Here is a 22,063-nt window from a genome sequence, read left to right on the forward strand (position 1 = left end):
ACACTAAATAAGATAAAGAATCTAAGAGACACTAAATAAGATAAAGAATCTAAGAGACACTAAATAAGATAAAGAATCTAAGAGACACTAAATAAGATAAAGAATCTAAGAGACACTAAATAAGATAAAGAATCTAAGAGACACTAAATAAGATAAAGAATCTAAGAGACACTAAATAAGATAAAGAATCTAAGAGACACTAAATAAGATAAAGAATCTAAGAGACACTAAATAAGATAAAGAATCTAAGAGACACTAAATAAGATAAAGATTCTAAGAGACACTAATTAAGATAAAGAATCTAAGAGACACTAAATAAGATAAAGAATCTAAGAGACACTAAATAAGATAAATAATCTAAGATAAGAAGCAATACTGGAACATGAAACAGACGTAATTGAGCTGCTCTCTTAAAATAATTAAAAACCGATTGTTACCAAAACCCCATGTTACCCAAACCACATATTCCTCCAAACCCCATGTTACCCAAAACCCCATGTTACCCAAACCCCATGTTACCCAAAACCCCATGTTACCCAAACCCCCATGTTACCCAGAACCCCATGTTACCCAAAACCCCATGTTACCCAAACCCCATGGTACCCAAAACCCCATGTTACCAAAACCCCATGTTACCCAAAACCCCATGTTACCCAGAACCCCATGTTACCCAGAACCCCATGTTACCCAAAACCCCATGTTACCCAAAACCCCATGTTACCCAAACCCCATGTTACCCAGAACCCCATGTTACCCAAAACCCCATGTTACCCAAAACCCCATGTTACCAGAACCCCATGTTACCCAAAACCCCATGTTACCCAAAACCCCATGTTACCCAAAACCCCATCTTACCAGAACCCCATGTTACCAGAACCCCATGTTACCCAAAACCCCATGTTACCCAGAACCCCATGTTTCTCTGGTGGTAAAAACCAAACTAAATGAATAATGGTGGTTGCAGTCACTCCTTTTAGATTTCTTCCAAGGTTCTAGAAAGATAAACTAATTCTAAACTTGTTATTATAATTAGAACAACTTCAGGTTTGTCACCACATTTTAAACACCAGTCCACTGCTGACCATCAATTTAAAACACAAAACTGACCTAATATCAGCATGTAGGGTCAGCTTCATTCTACTCCTACTCCGTCCCCTGGGCCTCTCTCTCATCTCCCAGTCCAGCTTCAGCTCTGGAGCTCAGAGAGACCATCTCCATGGCATTGACATAAAGATCCATGCTGCTCACCCTGTTCACTCTCTTCTGCCTCCTGGTGGGCTAGGGAGACACAGCACCAACAGTGAGACATTTACTCTCTAGTATCTCCACTCTCTCTCTCCCCCTCAACCTCTAGTTTAAATGACTTGTAACGTCTGAGTAAATGTCTTTACCTTGTAGTACAGGTAGGAGGTGGTGATGGCTGTCAGTAGGATCAGCAGCACTACAACGTGTCTGATGATGAAGGCTGGCAGAGGAGAGGCTGCAAATAGAAACACCTTTGATGAGGGGACTGATCATCATCACATAGATCTGTGGGGAAAAAAAAGTCTGGTTCATGTTCAGTTACCTGTGATGGTGAGGGAGAGGAGCTCACTCTCAGAGGAGAAGCTATGAGAGAAAACATAATTGTCATAAACACAGCTGTAGTTCCCTTGGTGGGAGTCATCTGCAGCAGGGAAGAGGAAGGCAGCAGAGTGATTGACAGCTGGCTGGGTCTGGGTTCTGTTGGAGCCGGTGAACGTGAGGAGGAAGGAGCCTCCTGGGTACTGTGGCTGAGTGGAGCAGGTGATGGTGAAGTTGTAGCCCCTGAACATCTTGGGCCCCTGGTGGCCCCTGGAGACCCCTCCCATTGAGTCAGTCAGGAAGATATCAGGCTGGACCAGGAGATCTGTAACAATAAAAGAGAACAAGAAAAACCTCTTCAACTAGTTTCCTATAGATGATGACAATAACATCAGCATGTAACAGTGCCAGCCACCCTCCCTCACAGGGCAACATGAGTAGTGGGCCTACAGTCACTGAGACAACATATGTTGATATCAGGCTTAAGCAGGACATCTGGAACAAGAGGAGAGAAAAAGAAAACGTAGCTCCTCAACTACTTTCCTCATTTAGATATGACAATAACATGACATGTGACAGTGGTAGTGAGTAGAGACGTTCACTGAGATAACACTCAAATACAAAGCATTCTGGGATATTTAAGTTGTATTTGATTCCTACTTGACTGAGTGATCTATTTAGTAAAGCAGACTTACAAGCTAAACAGTCATCATGAGAGGTGCAGAGGAAGTTGTATGAATGAAGGAAATCAGTTGAATGTAATTATAATATGTTATAATATGTTGTTATTACCTGAGCAGATCACTGTGAATCCAGGAAGGAGATCCTCTGATCTTCTACACTCCCTCAGTGAAGACTCAGACCAAGAACAGGAAACTACAAACCCTATAGTGGTGTTTCCAGGAAGTACTGAAACAGTGGAGCCACAACCCAGCTGTCTACACACTACTGCAACTACATCCTCCTGGTCCCAGTCTTCAGTTCCCACAGTCCTCCACTCTCCCTGGTCGTACCACTCCACTCCACCAGCACAGCGACTGTCTCCTCCCACCAGCCTCACATCATCAGGCTCTGAGAAAAGAAAAGAGAGAGACAGTAATCTTACTATTTTCTCACTAAAACACACCTATATTGGATCTCATATTCTTCACTCCAGGTGAGAAACAATGTTGACTGAGTGACAAACTGTTTCTTACCTGAGCAGGTGAGTCCAACAGCATTACCAGGTAGGCAGGTGTTGTTCTCTCTGTCTGAGGTGTCACAGTCCAGGAGAAGGGACTCTTTGCCTTTACACTGGAACTCTTTATCCCAGGTCTGACCCTCACCTTCTCCATAGAGCCCCCCCTGTAGAGCTGCAGGAGCCCCACAGCCAACATCCCTACAGACTACCTCTGCATCCTGCCGGTCAAAGTCAGCTTCACACACTGAGGCCCAGGACTGATTGGACTTCACCTCCACTCTTCCAGAGCAGAGACCAGCTCCATCCACAAGTCGCACAGACTCTGGAGAAAAAGAGTTGGTTGAACATTCAATCCGTTTTGTTGATGACACTGTCAAGGACTAAACACAAATATGTTGGATAAAAGATTGTAGTTTGCTATGTTTGATACTGTAAGAGGTAGAAATGGGTTCTTAGTCACTCAGGATCAGGTTGGGAATAATGCAGGCAGGAGACAGGAATAAGTTCACTTCACTTTATAGAAAATAAACAGCTGGACATCCATCAGGCAGCTTCACTTCAGTACCATCTGAACTACAATGATCTGCCCATGAACATCTCCCATAAACCAATATGACAAACACAAATATAATGTTTAAATACATCTGACATCTCTCCCTCTATTTAAATGAAATAAAAACACATAAAACATGATACATGGTAATATTGTATAAATAAATCTCTCAATATGACCAGTCTCTTACCTGAACAGGTCACATGATGATAATATCCACCATCACAGACACCAGGTCCTCCTATGACGTCACACTGTCTAATAGAAGACTCATCTCCATAGCAACTACTATATAGTGTGACTCCTCTTCTTCCATCTTCAAACAGAGGTCCTCTAGATTCAGCTACAGGATTCCCACAGTCCAGCTCTCTACACACAACCTTAACCTCTCTCATGCTCCACCACCCAGTACATAGACCTGACCACTCTCCTCTGTAGAAGGCTTCCACTGTCCCAGAACAGGAAGTGGTCCCATTCACCAGTCTGACTGAGAGTTCAGCTGTAAACAGCAGAGAGGAAAACACAGTGGTGAGGACAGATGATGACAGTGATTCTGTTATTCTAACAGCAGTAACGCTTTGTGGTTGACAAGAATTAGTAGTTCCATAAAACACTACTTGTTATTGGGTTTTAGAATGGTTTGTATGGACACATGAATTTCTCCTTGTGGGATAATAAAGTTGACTAATATTGAACTGCTATAATCACTGTAGATTTATACTCTACCTACCTGGTGGACTGACGCGTTGAGCCTGGAGATCTGAGGAGAAAGAGAGAGACAGAGGAGAAAGAGAGAGAAAGAGACAGAGAGAAAGAGAGAAACAAATTGAGAAAGGGAGGAGTCAGAGGAAGAGAGAGACAGAGGTTAAATGAACATCAACATGACCTTTCATGATGTGATGGGGAAGACAGGCTTATCGTTGGTATGGTGCAACAACACACATGTGTACATACACTATATATACAAAGTATGTGGACACCCCTTCAAATTAGTGGATTCTATTTCAGCCACACCCCTTCATAGGGGTCAATAATACAGATAAACAGCTACATTCTCCATAGGGGTCAATAATACAGATAAACAGCTACATTCTCCATAGGGGTAAATAATACAGATAAACAGCTACATTCTCCATAGGGGTCAATAATACAGATAAACAGCTACATTCTCCATAGGGGTCAATAATACTGATAAACAGCTACATTCTCCATAGGGTTCAATAATACAGATAAACAGCTACATTCTCCATATGGGTCAATAATACAGATATACAGCTACATTCTCCATAGGGGTCAAAAATACAGATAAACAGCTACATTCTCCATAGGGGTCAATAATACAGATAAACAGCTACATTCTCCATAGGGGTCAGTAATACAGATAAACAGCTACATTCTCCATAGATGTCAATAATACAAATAAACAGCTACATTCTCCATAGGGGTCAATAATACAGATAAACAGCTACATTCTCCATAGGGGTCAATAATACAGATAAACAGCTATATTCTCCATAGGGGTCAGTAATACAGATAAACAGCTACATTCTCCATAGAGGTCAGTAATACAGAAAAACAGCTACATTCTCCATAGGGGTCCATAATACAGATAAACAGCTACATTCTCCATAGAGGTCAATAATACAGATAAACAGCTACATTCTCCATAGGGGTCAATAATACAGATAAACAGCTACATTCTCCATAGGGGTCAGTAATACAGATAAACAGCTACATTCTCCATAGGGGTCAATAATACAGATAAACAGCTACATTCTCCATAGGGGTCAATAATACAGATAAACAGCTACATTCTCCATTGGGGTCAATAATACAGATAAACAGTTACATTCTCCATAGAGGTCAATAATACAGATAAACAGCTACATTCTCCATAGGGGTCAATAATACAGATAAACAGCTACATTCTCCATAGGGGAGATAAACAGCTACATTCTCCATAGATGTCAATAATACAAATAAACAGCTACATTCTCCATAGGGGTCAATAATACAGATAAACAGCTACATTCTCCATAGGGGTCAATAATACAGATAAACAGCTATATTCTCCATAGGGGTCAGTAATACAGATAAACAGCTACATTCTCCATAGAGGTCAGTAATACAGAAAAACAGCTACATTCTCCATAGGGGTCAATAATACAGATAAACAGCTACATTCTCCATAGAGGTCAATAATACAGATAAACAGCTACATTCTCCATAGGGGTCAATAATACAGATAAACAGCTACATTCTCCATAGGGGTCAGTAATACAGATAAACAGCTACATTCTCCATAGAGGTCAATAATACAGATAAACAGCTACATTCTCCATAGGGGTCAATAATACAAATAAACAGCTACATTCTCCATAGGGGTCAATAATACAGATAAACAGCTACATTCTCCATAGGGGTCAATAATACAGATAAACAGCTACATTCTCCATTGGGGTCAATAATACAGATAAACAGTTACATTCTCCATAGAGGTCAATAATACAGATAAACAGCTACATTCTCCATAGGGGTCAATAATACAGATATACAGCTACATTCTCCATAGGGGTCAAAAATACAGATAAACAGCTACATTCTCCATAGGGGTCAATAATACAGATAAACAGCTACATTCTCCATAGGGGTCAGTAATACAGATAAACAGCTACATTCTCCATAGATGTCAATAATACAAATAAACAGCTACATTCTCCATAGGGGTCAATAATACAGATAAACAGCTACATTCTCCATAGGGGTCAATAATACAGATAAACAGCTATATTCTCCATAGGGGTCAGTAATACAGATAAACAGCTACATTCTCCATAGAGGTCAGTAATACAGAAAAACAGCTACATTCTCCATAGGGGTCAATAATACAGATAAACAGCTACATTCTCCATAGGGGTCAATAATACAGATAAACAGCTACATTCTCCATAGGGGTAAATAATACAGATAAACAGCTACATTCTCCATAGGGGTCAATAATACAGATAAACAGCTACATTCTCCATAGGGGTCAATAATACTGATAAACAGCTACATTCTCCATAGGGTTCAATAATACAGATAAACAGCTACATTCTCCATATGGGTCAATAATACAGATATACAGCTACATTCTCCATAGGGGTCAAAAATACAGATAAACAGCTACATTCTCCATAGGGGTCAATAATACAGATAAACAGCTACATTCTCCATAGGGGTCAGTAATACAGATAAACAGCTACATTCTCCATAGATGTCAATAATACAAATAAACAGCTACATTCTCCATAGGGGTCAATAATACAGATAAACAGCTACATTCTCCATAGGGGTCAATAATACAGATAAACAGCTATATTCTCCATAGGGGTCAGTAATACAGATAAACAGCTACATTCTCCATAGAGGTCAGTAATACAGAAAAACAGCTACATTCTCCATAGGGGTCCATAATACAGATAAACAGCTACATTCTCCATAGAGGTCAATAATACAGATAAACAGCTACATTCTCCATAGGGGTCAATAATACAGATAAACAGCTACATTCTCCATAGGGGTCAGTAATACAGATAAACAGCTACATTCTCCATAGGGGTCAATAATACAGATAAACAGCTACATTCTCCATAGGGGTCAATAATACAGATAAACAGCTACATTCTCCATTGGGGTCAATAATACAGATAAACAGTTACATTCTCCATAGAGGTCAATAATACAGATAAACAGCTACATTCTCCATAGGGGTCAATAATACAGATAAACAGCTACATTCTCCATAGGGGTCAGTAATACAGATAAACAGCTACATTCTCCATAGATGTCAATAATACAAATAAACAGCTACATTCTCCATAGGGGTCAATAATACAGATAAACAGCTACATTCTCCATAGGGGTCAATAATACAGATAAACAGCTATATTCTCCATAGGGGTCAGTAATACAGATAAACAGCTACATTCTCCATAGAGGTCAGTAATACAGAAAAACAGCTACATTCTCCATAGGGGTCAATAATACAGATAAACAGCTACATTCTCCATAGAGGTCAATAATACAGATAAACAGCTACATTCTCCATAGGGGTCAATAATACAGATAAACAGCTACATTCTCCATAGGGGTCAGTAATACAGATAAACAGCTACATTCTCCATAGAGGTCAATAATACAGATAAACAGCTACATTCTCCATAGGGGTCAATAATACAAATAAACAGCTACATTCTCCATAGGGGTCAATAATACAGATAAACAGCTACATTCTCCATAGGGGTCAATAATACAGATAAACAGCTACATTCTCCATTGGGGTCAATAATACAGATAAACAGTTACATTCTCCATAGAGGTCAATAATACAGATAAACAGCTACATTCTCCATAGGGGTCAATAATACAGATAAACAGTTACATTCTCCATAGAGGTCAATAATACAGATAAACGGTCCAACGGTACACCAGAGATATCAACACCATACCACTCCTGGTTACTATGACTAGACCATATCAACACCATACCACTCCTGGTTACTATGACTAGACCATATAGACACCATACCACTCCTGGTTACTATGACTAGACAATATCAACACCATACCACTCCTGGTTACTATGACTAGACCATATCAACACCATACCACTCCTGGTTACTATGACTAGACCATATCAACACCATACCACTCCTGGTTACTATGACTACACCATATCAACACCATACCACTCCTGGTTACTATGACTAGACAATATCAACACCATACCACTCCTGGTTACTATGACTAGACCATATCAACACCATACCACTCCTGGTTACTATGACTAGACCATATCAACACTATACCACTCCTGGTTACTTTGACACAAGGCTTTATTTTCCCAGTCTCTGTTTTCTTGTTCTCCCGGTTTTGACCCTTGACCCTGACTCTGAGCCCGCCTGCCTGACCACTCTGCCTGTCCTGACTCTGAGCCCACCTGCCTGCCCTGACTCTGAGCCCGCCTGCCTGACCACTCTGCCTGCCTTGACTCTGAGCTCGCCTGCCTGACCACTCTGCCTGTCAAGACTCTGAGCCCACCTGCCTGACCACTCTGCCTGTCCTGACTCTGAGCCCGCCTGCCTGACCACTCTGCCTGTCCTGACTCTGAGCCCACCTGCCTGACCACTCTGCCTGTCCTGACTCTGAGCCCGCCTGCCTGACCACTCTGCCTGTCCTGACTCTGAGCCCACCTGCCTGACCACTCTGCCTGTCCTGACTCTGAGCCCACCTGCCTGACCACTCTGCCTGTCCTGACTCTGAGCACACCTGCCTGATCACTCTGCCTGCCCTGACTCTGAGCCCACCTGCCTGACCACTCTGCCTGTCCTGACTCTGAGCCCACCTGCCTGACCACTCTGCCTGTCCTGACTCTGAGCCCACCTGCCTGACCACCCTGCCTGTCCTGACTCTGAGCACACCTGCCTGATCACTCTGCCTGCCCTGACTCTGAGCCCACCTGCTTGACCACTCTGCCTGTCCTGACTCTGAGCCCACCTGCCTGCCCTGACTCTGAGCCCACCTGCCTGACCACTCTGCCTGCCCTGACTCTGAGCCCGCCTGCCTGACCACTCTGCCTGCCCTGACTCTGAGCCCGCCTGCCTTACCACTCTGCCTGCCCTGACTCTGAGCCCGCCTGCCTGACCACTCTGCCTGCCCTGACTCTGAGCCCACCTACCTGACCACTCTGCCTGCCCTGACTCTGAGCCCACCTGCCTGGCCACTCTGCCTGCCCTGAACCTGTGCCCACCTGCCTGACCACTCTGCCTGCCCTGATTCTGAGCCCACCTGCCTGTCCTGACTCTGAGCCCGCCTGCCTGACCACTCTGCCTGTCCTGACTCTGAGCCCACCTGCCTGCCCTAACTCTGAGCCCACCTGCCTGACCACTCTGCCTGTCCTGACTCTGAGCCCGCCCGCCTGCCTGACCCTGAGCCCACCTGCCTGTCCTGACTCTGAGCCCACCTGCCTGTCCTGACTCTGAGCCCACCTGCCTGACCACTCTGCCTGTCCTGACCCTGAGCCCACCTGCCTGACCACTCTGCCTGTCCTGACTCTGAGCCCACCTGCCTGACTCTGAGCCCATCTGCCTGACCACTCTGCCTGTCCTGACTCTGAGCCCACCTGCCTGACCACTCTGCCTGTTCTGACTCTGAGCCCACCTGCCTGAGTCTGAGCCCACCTGCCTGACCCTGAGCCTGTCCTGACTCTGAACCCGCCTGCCTGACCACTCTGCCTGTCCTGACTCTGAGCCCACCTGCGTGATCACTCTGCCTGCCCTGACTCTGAGCCCACCTGCCTGACCACTCTGCCTGTCCTGACTCTGAGCCCACCTGCCTGATCACTCTGCCTGTCCTAACTCTGAGCCCACCTGCGTGATCACTCTGCCTGCCCTGACCCTGAGCCCACCTGCCTGACCCTGAGCCCACCTGCCTGACCCCACCTGCCTGACCACTCTGCCTGTCCTGACTCTGAGCCCACCTGCCTGACCACTCTGCCTGTCCTGACTCTGAGCCCACCAGCCTGACCACTCTGCCTGTCCTGACTCTGAGACCACCTGCCTGACCACTCTGCCTGTCCTGACTCTGAGCCCACCTGCCAGACCACTCTGCCTGTCCTGACTCTGAGCCCACCTGCCTGATCACTCTGCCTGTCCTAACTCTGAGCCCGCCTGCGTGATCACTCTGCCTGCCCTGACTCTGAGCCCACCTGCCTGACCACTCTGCCTGTCCTGACTCTGAGCTCGCCTGCCTGACCACTCTGCCTGCCCTGACTCTGAGCCCGCTGCCTGACCATTCTGCCTGTAATGACCCTGAGCCCACCTGCCTGACCCTGAGCCCACCTGCCTGACCCTGAGCCCACCTGCCTGACCACTCTGCCTGTCTTGACTCTGAGCCCACCTGCCTGACCACTCTGCCTGTCCTGACCCTGAGCCCACCTGCCTGTTCTGACTCTGAGCCCGCCTGCCTGACCATTCTGCCTGTCCTGACCCTGAGCCCACCTGCCTGACCCTGAGCCCACCTGCCTCTCCTGACTCTGAGCCCACCTGCCTGACCACTCTGCCTGTCCTGACTCTGAGCCCACCAGCCTGACCACTCTGCCTGTCCTGACTCTGAGACCACCTGCCTGACCACTCTGCCTGTCCTGACTCTGAGCCCACCTGCCTGTCCTGACTCTGAGCCCACCTGCCTGATCACTCTGCCTGTCCTAACTCTGAGCTCACCTGCCTGACCACTCTGCCTGTCCAGACTCTGAGCCCACCTGCCTGATCACTCTGCCTGTCCTAACTCTGAGCTCACCTGCCTGTCCAGACTCTGAGCCCACCTGCCTGACCACTCTGCCTGTCCTGACTCTGAGCCCACCTACCTGACCCTGAGCCCACCTGCCTGACCACTCTGCCTGTCCTGACTCTGAGCCCACCTGCCTGACCACTCTGCCTGTCCTGTTCTGTCTTTGCCTGAACCCTGCTGTCTGCATTTGGGTCTTACCTTGGTTCTAATAACACTGACCATCACACCTTAACTGATATTAGTGCCTGTCCCCAGATGGACAGTTAGGCTACAGTAAAGTACATTTACAGGTGATCACATCATTGTCCTGCTTTGAGACACATTTTTACTGTCTGCTTCCAGTTGCATGTTATTTTACTAGCCGCACAAATTGTAATATATCTAACAATTTCGAAACATACCTGTCCTCCAGAACAGGATCATCAATATCACTGCAGGTATCATATCTTTCTCTAACTGGGGCTCCACTGAGCGAAACAAGTCTACTGTCATGAAGAGAGGACTGAAGAGTGAGAAATACTGCTAGGCTATATGATTTCTAACTCATTACTTCCTTACTTCAATTATGTGGCAAACTGTTAAGCAAATCAGATCAGTTAAACCCACCTTCCTAAAGGAAACACTGACATCAGAAAAACTCCACAGGAAACTGCTGACAGAGCAGCAGTTACACATAGTGTCCTATAATATCTTACCTAATTGTCAGTGACTGACTTGAGAAAGTCCCCTCTAACTTTCTGTGTTGTAGAAGCTAGAGGTCTGTTACCCAAGTCAACTCAACAGGTGTGGTGGTAAATGAGACATGCTATACTGTTTTATTACTTAGAGAATTGTCTGTTGTTAAATGCTAGTTTTATTCCACTGATACAAACTTGTCTTGTGTGACTTAGTGTTAAGTCTGGGCGGACAGCAAAGAGCTGTTTGGGTGTGACCACAGTGTGTGACACATCCTGTTTTTCACCATCTGCAGGGACTCCACTGTGTGGAAATCTGTTAGAAATCATCAATGACATCACATCAACTCACAAGTATCACAGTCGGATAGAAATTAACACTTGGTAGACTATATAACTTCTACATCCATGGGGGTGACATTAACACTTGGTAGACTATATAACTTAAACATATTGGTTGTTACTGTTGGGTAGCAACTTCACCAGCTTGTTGTTGTTGTCATGGTTGTTCCTGTTTGGTAGTAACTTCACCAGATTCTTGTTGTTGTCATGGTTGTTCCTGTTTGGTAGCAACTTCACCAGCTTGTTGTTGTTGTCATGGTTGTTACTGTTGGGTAGCAACTTCACCAGCTTGGTGTTGTTGTCATGGTTGTTCCTGTTGGGTAGCAACTTCACCAGCTTGTTGTTGTTGTCATGGTTGTTCCTGTTGGGTAGCAACTTCACCAGCTTGGTGTTGTTGTCATGGTTGTTCCTGTTTGGTAGCAACTTCACCAGATTCTTGTTGTTGTTATTCTGAAGCATCTTGTGTGATGTTGGTCTTGAGGGGAGAGGGTGAGAGAAGATGGATTCTATTCATATGCTGTCCAGCTTCTGAAGAACGTATGGTGCTAGAATGGGGAGGAGATCAGTAAACAACAGAACGTATGGTGCTAGAATGGGGAGGAGATCAGTAAACAACAGAACGTATGGTGCTAGAATGGGGAGGAGATCAGTAAACAACAGAACGTATGGTGCTAGAATGGAGAGGAGATCAGTAAACAACAGAACGTATGGTGCTAGAATGGAGAGGAGATCAGTAAACAACAGAACGTATGGTGCTAGAATGGAGAGGAGGTCAGTAAACAACAGAACGTATGGTGCTAGAATGGAGAGGAGATCAGTAAACAACAGAACGTATGGTGCTAGAATGGAGAGGAGATCAGTAAACAACAGAACGTATGGTGCTAGAATGGAGAGGAGATCAGTAAACAACAGAACGTATGGTGCTAGAATGGAGAGGAGATCAGTAAACAACAGAACGCATGGTGCTAGAATGGAGAGGAGATCAGTAAACAACATATTTAGATTCTCTTCACAACTAGACAGTACATTTGACTCATGTTGGTTCCATGTAGAACCCTCTGTTAAATGGAACCCCAAAGGTTTCTACCTGGAACTAAAAGGGTTATTCAAAGGGTTCTCCTATGGGGACAGTGGGAGAATCCTTCTAGGTTCTAGATAGCACCTTTTATTTAAGAGTGTAGGCCTATATTCTAATCCCCGAGCTGACAAGGTGAAAATCTGTTGTTCTGCCCCTGAACAAGGCAGTTAACCCACTGTTCCTAGACCGTCATTGAAAATGAGAATTTGTTCTTAACTGACTTGTTAAATAAAGGTTAAAACATAAATAAAACAACTAGACAGTTACAGTACATTTGACCTTAAAGTAAAATCCTAATTGTATATATACTTACCTATATAGAAACACTTCCCAGGTTTGACAGTAAAAAACCTTGCCACAAAGACTATTTTCCTGACTGTCTCTACTGATGGCCTCTAACAGCAGAATAAAATAAGTGGGATATTTAAACAGCACTGAAACAGAGTAGGTTGCTAGTTGACAATGTGTTGTAAATTGTTTCAATGCTTCCGTCTACAGATCTTCTAATGTATTGTAATACCACATGTACCAATACAGTAGAATAGACAGGGACACTGTGTAATGATACAATGACCCTCCATCCAATGTTCTGCTGCTGTTGTGCAACATTGTGACGCCACTGACATGTTTACAGGTTGCCATGCCGACGAAAGAGAAGGTGTTTTCATTCTGTAACAAGGCCTTCACTTCAGTCTGGATGGCTGGTTGACTGCAGACAGGTTACACAGTATCAGTGGAGGTGTTAGGCTGTTTCTGCTCTCCTCCCAACTACTAATGGAATTGTCCTGCCAATGCAACGTATGAAAATGTATCCAGTCACTACTGTAAGTCTCTCTGGATAAGAGCGTCTGCTAAATGACTCACATGTTCAATGTAATGTTCAGTTTGACAATATCAATGGAATAGACCAAAGCAGAGCCATGTATTTAGATATGAACAGATATCTCGATGGAGGATAATGTCAGTATTTAGCTACGTTATTAGCTGTTTTGCTCACCAAAGGTGGAACAAAGTGAAACTGTTGATGTCAAAGCCTCAGTTCCGGGAGAGTAGTGGGTGAAACCATTCACCTCAGGAAAAGGGGTGATATAAATAACGTTTCCTTTCATTATGTGTTACTGAATTCATTAAGATATTTGCTGCCATTGTAGTAATGTTGGTAATACGAGAGGTCTTCGGACCTACCATGTTTGTATAATTTTCTTTGAAAGAACAACTAGTGTGTTTTGAGTGCTTCTCCCCTATTTGGGAAGTTGGTCTGCCCGCTCCTCAGTCTGACAGATATTCTGAGAGCAGGTTCGAGTCCTCTTCCTCTGTACATAAAAACTGTTTCAAACTGTATAACACAATAGTGGGTTTGGAAAACTGGTTCATATATCCTAAAGTCAATAGCGAATGTGGCTCTGTAGATATTTATTTAGCCGTTCATGAATTGAAGACCTATTTCAGCCAGTTAACCAAGTTGTTGCTGTCTTAGTTAGCCGTGTTAATGACGAGCTAACGAGCACCGTTGGTCTCTGCACTACAATGTCACGCTAGTTATTACCAGCAGGTGATTTACTAGCAGGTGACTTATTGAAACATTAAGTTAATGTTTATTTTCTTACTACCGTAAAAGGTTTATATAAAAGGGTTGTACTTGTGCTCTGTATTTATGGATTAATATAAATTCACATTGAGGGTTTGTATCAATAACGTTACTGTTGTTCCTATCTAACAGATATCTGGTGTCCTACCTAACCATGTATCACTACTGTTGTTACTATCTAACAGATATCTTGTGTCCTACCTAACCATGTATCACTACTGTTGTTCCTATCTAACAGATATCTTGTGTTCTACCTAACCATGTATCACTACTGTTGTTCCTATCTAACAGATATATTGTGTCCTACCTAACCATTTATCACTACTGTTGCTCCTATCTAACAGATATATATTGTGTCCTACCTAACCATGTATCACTACTGTTGTTCCTATCTAACAGATATCTTGTGTCCTACCTAACCATGTATCACTACTGTTGTTCCTGTCTAACAGATATTTTGTGTCCTACCTAACCATGTATCACTACTGTTGTTCCTATCTAACAGATATCTTGTGTCCTACCTAACCATGTATCACTACTGTTGCTCCTATCTAACAGATATCTTGTGTTACAATAGTGCTAGGTGCCTGTACTATATAAACACTGTTAATCCAACAATAGTGCTAGGTGTCTGTACTATATAAACACTGTTAATCCAACAATAGTGCTAGGTGTCTGTACTATATAAACACTGCTAATACAACAATAGTGTAGGTGTCTGTACTATATAAACACTGCTAATCCAACAATAGTGTAGGTGTTTGTACTATATAAACACTGCTAATCCAACAATAGTGCTAGGTGTCTGTACTATATCAACACTGCTAATCCAACAATAGTGCTAGATATCTATATAATAGATCTTCTCAAAATTGAGTTTGTCTTTGCAGGGGGACTCTTATTTAGAAGAAAATAATCTACTGTTGTGTTGCCAGCAGAACAGTAATATAGGAGTTTAACCTCATATTTGTACGGTGTGCTGCGAGGTACAAACTGCACAAAAATATACAGAGAAGGAGATCAATAAGAGGTTATTTCCACCAGGGGGCAACAAACGCCAGTTAATATTCCAGAATAGAGCCTTAGAATTAATCGGCTCCCTTTGCCAAGTGGTCAATTTGGAGATCCTCCGGCCTGGGCCAGGGATGCGTCCCAAAAGTATTTACTGCTTCCTGAAGTGTGCACTCATTCACTACTCCTCATTAAGTGTAAAAACATTGTAATGGAGAAGACCAGGTTTCCCCAGCCAGGTACCACTACAACAAATACCTATCAGTCAATATATCATCAAATCCTTTATGATGAGACAATTTGACTTCAGGTGTTTCAGTGGTGGTCTGGAACAACATCCTGCAAAGCCTGTATCTCTCCAGGGTTGGTGGGTGACTATCTCTCCAGGGTGACTGTATCTCTCCAGGGTTGGTGGGTGACTGTATCTCTCCAGGTTTGGTGTGTGACTGTATCTCTCCAGGGTTGGTGGGTGACTGTATCTCTCCAGGGTTGGTGACTGCTGGACCCTGATCAGACAGGAGTAGTTGGCTCTGCATTTACACTCACTCACCCACCTATCACCATCAATCACCACACACACACACACACACACACACACACACACACCAGGACAACAATACATCATAGTCTATGGAGGATAAATAACTACACACCAGGACAACAATACATCATAGTCTATAGAGGATAAATAACTACACACCAGGACAACAATACATCATAGTCTATGGAGGATAAATAACTACACACCAGGACAACAATACATCATAGTCTATGTGGAGGATAAATAACTACACACCAGGACAACAATACATCATAGTCTATGGAGGATAAATAACTACACACCAGGACAACAATACATCATAGTCTATGTGGAGGATAAATAACTACACACCAGGACAACAATACATCATAGTCTATGGAGGATAAATAACTACACACCAGGACAACAATACATCATAGTCTATGTGGAGGATAAATAACTACACACCAGGACAACAATACATCATAGTCTATGTGGAGGATAATTAACTACACACCAGGACAACAATACATCGTAGTCTATGGAGGATAAATAACTACACACCAGGACAACAATACATCATAGTCTATGGAGGATAAATAACTACACACCAGGACAACAATACATCATCGTCTATGTGGAGGATAAATAACTACACACCAGGACAACAATACATCATAGTCTATGGAGGATAAATAACTACACACCAGGACAACAATACATCATAGTCTATGGAGGATAAATAACTACACACCAGGACAACAATACATCATAGTCTATGGAGGATAAATAACTACACACCAGGACAACAATACATCATAGTCTATGGAGGATAAATAACTACACACCAGGACAACAATACATCATAGTCTATGGAGGATAAATAACTACACACCAGGACAACAATACATCATAGTCTATGGAGGATAAATAACTACACACCAGGACAACAATACATCATAGTCTATGGAGGATAAATAACTACACACCAGGACAACAATACATCATAGTCTATGGAGGATAAATAACTACACACCAGGACAACAATACATCATAGTCTATGTGGAGGATAAATAACTACACACCAGGACAACAATACATCATAGTCTATGTGGAGGATAAATAACTACACACCAGGACAACAATACATCATAGTCTATGTGGAGGATAAATAACTACACACCAGGACAACAATACATCATAGTCTATGGAGGATAAATAACTACACACCAGGACAACAATACATCATAGTCTATGGAGGATAAATAACTACACATCAGGACAACAATACATCATAGTCTATGGAGGATAAATAACTATACACCAGGACAACAATACATCATAGTCTATGGAGGATAAATAACTATACACCAGGACAACAATACATCATAGTCTATGGAGGATAAATAACTATACACCAGGACAACAATACATCATAGTCTATGGAGGATAAATAACTACACACCAGGACAACAATACATCATAGTCTATGTGGAGGATAAATAACTACACACCAGGACAACAATACATCATAGTCTATAGAGGATAAATAACTACACACCAGGACAACAATACATCATAGTCTATGGAGGATAAATAACTACACACCAGGACAACAATACATCATAGTCTATGGAGGATAAATAACTACACACCAGGACAACAATACATCATAGTCTATGGAGGATAAATAACTACACATCAGGACAACAATACATCATAGTCTATGGAGGATAAATAACTACACACCAGGACAACAATACATCATAGTCTATGGAGGATAAATAACTAGACACCAGGACAACAATACATCATAGTCTATGTGGAGGATAAATAACTACACACCAGGACAACAATACATCATAGTCTATGGAGGATAAATAACTACACACCAGGACAACAATACATCATAGTCTATGGAGGATAAATAACTAGACACCAGGACAACAATACATCATAGTCTATGGAGGATAAATAACTACACACCAGGACAACAATACATCATAGTCTATGGAGGATAAATAACTACACACCAGGACAACAATACATCATAGTCTATGTGGAGGATAAATAACTACACACCAGGACAACAATACATCATAGTCTATGGAGGATAAATAACTACACACCAGGACAACAATACATCATAGTCTATGGAGGATAAATAACTAGACACCAGGACAACAATACATCATAGTCTATGTGGAGGATAAATAACTACACACCAGGACAACAATACATCATAGTCTATGGAGGATAAATAACTACACACCAGGACAACAATACATCATAGTCTATGGAGGATAAATAACTACACACCAGGACAACAATACATCATAGTCTATGGAGGATAAATAACTACACACCAGGACAACAATACATCATAGTCTATGGAGGATAAATAACTACACACCAGGACAACAATACATCATAGTCTATGGAGGATAAATAACTACACACCAGGACAACAATACATCATAGTCTATGGAGGATAAATAACTACACACCAGGACAACAATACATCATAGTCTATGGAGGATAAATAACTACACACCAGTACAACAATACATCATAGTCTATGTGGAGGATAAATAACTACACACCAGGACAACAATACATCATAGTCTATGGAGGATAAATAACTACACACCAGGACAACAATACATCATAGTCTATGGAGGATAAATAACTACACACCAGGACAACAATACATCATAGTCTATGGAGGATAAATAACTACACACCAGGACAACAATACATCATAGTCTATGGAGGATAAATAACTACACACCAGGACAACAATACATCATAGTCTATGGAGGATAAATAACTACACACCAGGACAACAATACATCATAGTCTATGTGGAGGATAAATAACTACACACCAGGACAACAATACATCATAGTCTATGTGGAGGATAAATAACTACACACCAGGACAACAATACATCATAGTCTATGTGGAGGATAAATAACTACACACCAGGACAACAATACATCATAGTCTATGGAGGATAAATAACTACACACCAGGACAACAATACATCATAGTCTATGGAGGATAAATAACTACACACCAGGACAACAATACATCATAGTCTATGTGGAGGATAAATAACTACACACCAGGACAACAATACATCATAGTCTATGTGGAGGATAAATAACTACACACCAGGACAACAATACATCATAGTCTATGGAGGATAAATAACTACACACCAGGACAACAATACATCATAGTCTATGGAGGATAAATAACTACACACCAGGACAACAATACATCATAGTCTATGGAGGATAAATAACTACACACCAGGACAACAATACATCATAGTCTATATGGAGGATATCTTCTCTCTTTCTGTTTGTTTGTAGTTTCTCACTGTTTGAATTATGCATCTGTTTGTGAGAGAGCGAGAAACACAGACAGAGAGAGAGACATACAGAAGAGTCCCCTAAGAAAGCTAGACCTGGTGCTCTGTTCACAAACAGACCCGGCAGAGCCCCAGGACAGCAAACACATTAGGCCAACCAAATCATGAGAAAAAAAAATAATTACTTGACACATTGGAATTAATGATCAAAATCAGAGCAAACTAGAATGCTGTTTAGCCATAAACAGAGAGTACACAGTGGCAGAATACCTGACCCAAACTTAAGGAAAGCTTTGACTATGTACAGACTCAGTGAGCATAGCTTTGCTATTGAGAAAGGCTGCCGTAGGCAGAACTCAAATCAAATGTTATTAGTTTCGAGCCCCTAACGAACAATGCAGATTGAAAAAATATGTACAAGAACAAGAAATGAAAGTAACAAGTAATTAAAGAGCAGCAGTAAAATAACAATAGCAGGACTATATACAGGTCAGTACCTGGCTCTCCAGAGAAGACAGGCTATGTGCCCACTACCCAGAAAATGAGGTGGAAACTGAGATGCACTTCCTAACCTACTGCCAAATGTATGACCAGTTAATTCATACTGTATGTTGTAGTCTGACCAAGAGGGGAATCACACAGACTGATCTCAGTTAATTCATACTGTATGTTGTAGTCTGTCCAAGAGGGGAATCACACAGACTGATCTCAGTTAATTCATACTGTATGTTGTAGTCTGTCTAATAATTAAATCACACAAGACTGACAGCCTGTAATTTTATTAAAAGCATCCAGTTGATTACATGGCAGTTTAGAGAGCAACATCACAACACTAATCTACATCATAATCAATATCATAACATTTATAATCAATAACATCATTATCTCTATACTACTAACAACATAACACTAATCTACATCATAATCAATATCATAACATTTATAATCAATAACATCATTATCTCTATACTACTAACAACATAACACTAATCTACATCATAATCAATATCATAACATTTATAATCAATAACATCATTATCTATATACTACTAACAACATAACACTAATCTACATCATAATCAATATCATAACATTTATAATCAATAACATCATGAGAGGTAAACAACAACAACAAACCCCTTTATTAAAAAATGTTTAAAAATACAAAGAATGAACAGATGATTATAATAATACCTGGACTAATAATGGAGACACTTCAAGATAAAGAATCTAAGAGACACTAAATAAGATAAAGAATCTAAGAGACACTAAATAAGATAAAGAATCTAAGAGACACTAAATAAGATAAAGACATGAAGACGGAGTCAAAAATAAATACATTCTGGAAACAAAACAGACGTAATTGAGCTTCTCTCTTAAAATTCTTAAAACCCCATGTTACCCCAAACTCCATGTTACCCCAAAATCCCATGTTACCCCAAAACCCATGGTACCCCAAACCCCATGTTACCCCAAACCCCCATGTTACCCCAAACTCCATGTTACCCCAAACCCCATGTTACCCTAAACCCCATGTTACCCCAAACCCCATGTTACCCCAAACCCCCATGTTACCCCAAACTCCATGTTACCCCAAACCCCATGTTACCCCAAACCCCATGTTACCCCAAACCCCATGTTACCCCAAACCCCCATGTTACCCCAAACCCCCATGTTACCCAAAACCCCATGTTACCCAAACCCCATGTTACCCCAAACCCCCATGTTACCCAGAACCCCATGTTACCCAAAACCCCATGTTACCCAAAACCCCATGTTACCAGAACCCTATTGTTACCCAAAACCCCATGTTACCCAGAACCCCATGTTACCCAAAACCCCATGTTACCCAAAAACCCCATGTTACCAGAACCCCATTTTACCCAGAACCCCATGTTACCCAAAACCTTATGTTACCCAAAAAACCCATGTTACCAGAACCCCATGTTACCCAGAACCCCATGTTACCCAAAACCCCATGTTACCCAAAACCCCATGTTACCAAAACCCCATGTTACCCAAACCCCCATCTTATCCAAAACCCCATTATACCCAAAACCCCATGTTACCCAGAACCTCATGTTACCCAGAACGCCATGTTACCCCATGATACCAAAACCCATGTTACCAAAACCAATGTTAACCCATACCCCAATTTACCCAATCCCCATGTTACCCAAAATCCCATGTTTTTTTGCTGGTTTGTCACCACATTTTAAACATCAGTCCACTGCTGACCATCGATTTAAAACACAAAACTGACCTAAGATCAGCATGTAGGGTCAGCTTCATTCTACTCCTACTCCGTCCCCTGGGCTGCTCTCTCCTCTCCCGGTCCAGCTTCAGCTCTGGAGCTCAGAGAGACCATCTCCATGGCATTGACATAAAGATCCATGCTGCTCACCCTGTTCACTCTCTTCTGCCTCTTGGTGGGCTAGGGAGACACAGCACCAACAGTCAGACATATCTCCATTCTCTCTCCCTCCCTCTCCCCCTCACCCTCTCCCTCTAGTTTAAATGACTTGTAACGTCTGAGTAAATGTCTTTACCTTGTAGTACAGGTAGGAGGTGGTGATGGCTGTCAGTAGGATCAGCAGCACTACAACGTGTCTGATGATGAAGGCTGGCAGAGGAGAGGCTGCAAACAGAAACACCTTTGATGAGGGGACTGATCATCATCACATAGATCTGTGGGAAATCTGTCAATGACAAAATTATAAGACTGGTTCATGTTCACTTACCTGTGATGGTGAGGGAGAGGAGCTCACTCTCAGAGGAGAAGTTATGAGAGAAAACATAATTGTCATAAACACAGCTGTAGTTCCCTTGGTGGGAGTCATCTGCAG

The sequence above is a fragment of the Oncorhynchus clarkii genome, unplaced genomic scaffold (assembly GCF_045791955.1).
Source record: "Oncorhynchus clarkii lewisi isolate Uvic-CL-2024 unplaced genomic scaffold, UVic_Ocla_1.0 unplaced_contig_5678_pilon_pilon, whole genome shotgun sequence".
Taxonomy (NCBI): domain Eukaryota; kingdom Metazoa; phylum Chordata; class Actinopteri; order Salmoniformes; family Salmonidae; genus Oncorhynchus; species Oncorhynchus clarkii.